The sequence below is a fragment of the Petaurus breviceps genome, unplaced genomic scaffold (genome assembly GCF_028583685.1).
Source record: "Petaurus breviceps papuanus isolate PSGF00001 unplaced genomic scaffold, PetGlider_PUasm1.0 174, whole genome shotgun sequence".
NCBI classification, from domain to species: Eukaryota; Metazoa; Chordata; class Mammalia; order Diprotodontia; family Petauridae; genus Petaurus; species Petaurus breviceps.
The window spans coordinates 8,847,569-8,851,422 of record NW_027185761.1 but is presented as its reverse complement, the minus strand read 5'-3'; the positions used below and the strand labels follow the sequence as shown (position 1 = coordinate 8,851,422).

The 3,854-nt window shown below is 35.3% G+C and overlaps 1 long non-coding RNA gene across 1 annotated transcript in view; it reads left to right on the top strand.

Annotated features, from left to right (window-relative positions):
- The first annotated feature begins 3,713 nt into the window (after window positions 1-3,713).
- LOC138158381 (uncharacterized) overlaps window positions 3,714-3,854 on the top strand; it is a 6,267-nt gene continuing 6,126 nt past the window's right edge. The window contains exon 1 of the long non-coding RNA XR_011167620.1: window positions 3,714-3,806. This is a non-coding gene — a long non-coding RNA (uncharacterized lncRNA). The remainder of the gene's footprint in view (window positions 3,807-3,854) is intronic.

Here is a 3,854-nt window from a genome sequence, read left to right as displayed (position 1 = left end):
AAATACTTATTAGGTGATGTCCTGAGAAATATACTAAAATGTATAATTGATGTTCCCACATAAGGGCTCTAAACCATTCCCTAATTATCAAATAAGTGAATTTAAAGAGTTTCTGAAATGAGCCTTTTCATATTATAACATGTTGGTGCATATTTTCTATGATGCTTCCTTTCATGGCATCATAATGATACAGGAAGTCAACTAAATTTTTCCTGACAGGCAGATCTGACTGTTTGCTATTCATAGTAGACATGTGGATCGAAATGCATTCATCCAATGCACTTCTCTTGTCTATTGTCTGAAAGATTTCAGAGATTTTCCTAATGGCATGTATTAAATCTCTTTTTTTCCATTTTTAGTGAATTACAATCGTGCACACAGATCTAATGCAGATATGTGACTAAAATGTAGGCAAGGAAGGCAGTCATCTAGGAAGGAACAGATGAGAGAGAGAGGGGGAAAGCTTTAAAAAAAAACTGGATCAGATCTCTACTTCACTGTAATTGGAAATACCTGACAAGGAAACAATCTCAACCAAAGTAGGTCAGCACCTCCTTTGAAACTTACAATCTTAGGGAATTGTGCTTTAAAAATAATTTTATAAGTGTATATTTACTGGAAAATTATACTCTTCATAGACAGAAGTATTTATTTTGTGATGTCAAATTACATTTGATTCAGTAAAAGTTCAGTCTCAAGTAATCCAGGGAATCTAATTTTCAAACTTCTCTTGGATTCACAAATATATTATGGTTCAGTGGAATTATTTAATATACATTGTGATAATTGGTGCTATGTTGCATTACAATGATAATTCCACAAAGGCTAAGAAATGGCTCCTAGGCATCATGCCATCCAATTAGCTGACACCAGATGAACATTGTTGCTTTGAAGATAGCTATTTTGAGTTGTTCTAGGTTCAAATAACTGATTACAAACAAGTATACTTTTTTTCTCCTAAAGGTAAGTATAATCCTTTATTAAAATAATGCCAAAATATTGATGAAGAATGTATTGTTAACTTTTCCTTAGCATTTAAAAAGAAAAAAATACAATATTTAAGAATATTTAAAGAAAATGTCCTGAAGAAGGCAACTGGGATGATGATTGGAAAGAAAACCATAGTTAAGAGACTAGGAATGGTTAGCCTTTAATCATTACAAAGAAAAGGACTTAAAGTCTACCATGTGGAAGGAGATTATCTTACTTGGCGCAGAAGGCAGAATGAGGAACAAATAGTTGATATTAATGAGAATCTGATTAAGTTTAAAAAATATTTTTCCCAATTTTATGTTGAAGCAATTTTAAAAATTCCTTTAAAAATGAGTTCCAGGGGTGGCCATGTAGTGCAGTGAGTAAGAGCACTGGCCCCAGAGTCTGGATGACCCAGGATCGAATCCGGGCTCAGATACTTAGCACCACACCCAGAAATAACTGACCATGTAACGTTGAGCAAGTTACTTAACCCCAATTGCTTTAAAAAAAAAGTAAAAAATGAATTCCAAAATCTTTCGCTCTCCCCTTGCCTGCCATTAATGAGAAGGCAAACAATTTGATATAGATTTGCATCATGTGAAGTCATGCAAAACTTTTCCATCTTAGTCACATTATAAAAGAAAATACAGACCAAAAATAAAACCAAACAAGAAAAATAAAGTTTTAAAAAAGTATGCTTTGGTCTAACGCTCAGATTCCATCAATTCTTTCTATGGAGATGGATAGCATTTTTCATCATAAGTTCTTTGGAAATTTTCTTAGATCATTGATAGCTAAGTCATTCACATTTAATCAGCAAACAATATTGCTGTTACTGTGTACTGTTTTCTCATTCTGCTTACTTCACTTTGCATTGGTTCATGTAATTCCAGGTTTTTCAGATAGTATCCCATTCATCATTTTTTTTTAAAGCACAATGGTATTTCAGCGCAATCATATGCTGCAACTTGTTCGTCTTTTACCTAATTGATGGGAATTTTCTCAATTTCTGATTCTTTGACACCACAAAAAGAGCTGCTATCTATATTTTTGTACATATAGACCCTTTTATTTATTTATTTTAGATATTTACTTAAAACTTTCATTGCTGTGTACAAGGTTATGCCTACATTTTATAGCCTTTTGATCTGGAGGGAATAAAAAGTCTGAGAGACAGACTTTCTGGGTAATTAATAATCAGTTTATTAATTAGTCTAACAAATCATAAATTAATGGTTAGTGGCTTCTTTTAGTAACCAAAGATAAAGACTATGGATAGCATCAAATGTTTTAATGCCATTGGAAAAGTGGATAGCCCTGACAGGTAGACATCAACCCTGATTGATGAACATTCAATGAAGGGGTGGACATATTAATGAAGAGATCAGCCAAATGCCTTCAGCTCGTCCTGCTGAGAACTTGACTTGATCATGAGACTCAGCTGCCTACAGCTTTCTGGACAAAGGAATCTGTGTCACCAGACCACTTAATTCGAACAGCTGGGGGGAGGTGGGAAGTAGCATATTACAAGAGTGTGAACCAAATTATTTTTGGAGCTTGAATTCACCTAGATTAGATTCTCCTTACACTTTAATCATAAATAAACTCTCACAGTTGGGTAGGGTCCCACCCAAGATTGAAAGGAATGTTTCTGGTGGGGGAGGGGATTGGGAGGGGGAGATGTTAGGCCAGTCTCATGGTCAGCCATGTCCTTCAGAGACTCAGTGACCTACAAGGGCTGGTTGGTTTTTCAATGAGGAATAAAAGGTGAAAAAATCCTCAGTAATTGGTTATTAATAGAAAAATAATGGTTTTTCTCAGAGCATAGTTCCAAATTGTTCTCCAGAATGGTTGGATCAGGTCACCACTGCACAAACAATGCATTAGTGTTACAATTTTCCCACATATTCTCCAGCATTTATCATTTTCCTGTTTTGTCATGTTAGCCAATCTGACTGGCGAGATGTGGTAACTAAGAGTTGTTTTAATTTGCATTTCTCGAATTAATGGTGATTTAGAGCATTTTTCCATATGATTATAGATATCTTTAATTTCTTTCTCTGAAAACTGCCTTTTCATATCATTTGACCATTTATCAATTGAAGATCTCAGTTCTAAATTTTAAGAAATAATTTGCTTCAGTGAGTTTTTGAACCTCTTTGTTCCATTTGGTCAATTCTGATTTTTAAGGTTTACTTCTCATCAGTTGGTTTTTGTGCTTCTTTTACCTTTTGGCCTTTTCAGTTTTTTAAGGTATTATTTTCTTCAGTATTTTTTTTTTGTGTGTGTGTGCCCACTTTAACAACCTGTTGACTTTTTTCACGACTTTTTTTTGAGTCACTCTCCTTTTTTTCCCAATTTTTCCTGTAGCTCTCTTTTTTTGATTTTTGAAATATTTCTGAGCTTTTGTGTAGCTATTTTCAGAGCTAGTTCTGGGAGTCTGTAAGTTTTCAATACCTCCAACATGGTGTGATCTAAGTATCACTCCTCTCCTGGCATCTTCTCTGCTCTTTGAGGGACCATAAGCACTCTCCTCAATCCTGGAATTCTGATTAGCATCTCTGCCTCCCCATAGCTGGAACCTCTCATATTCTAGTGCTTCTCTTTGCTCCTGCCCTGAGACCCAATACTGCAACACGGATCCAAGGATGGGCAATGCAACAGAATCCTGCTTTCAGTGTGAGCAAAGAGATCACTGTAATTTTTTTCTAACCCGTTTTCTGTCTTTTTTTACTATTAGTTTATAGCACCAGAAACTGCTGCTGCCTATTCCATTGCTCCTAAGGCCTGTTGCTCTCTTGCTGGAGCTGTGCCTGTGTTGAACTATAATGGTAAGGGACTTTGAAGATTTTCCCTGCCCCTTAACAAGCCTAGTGTAT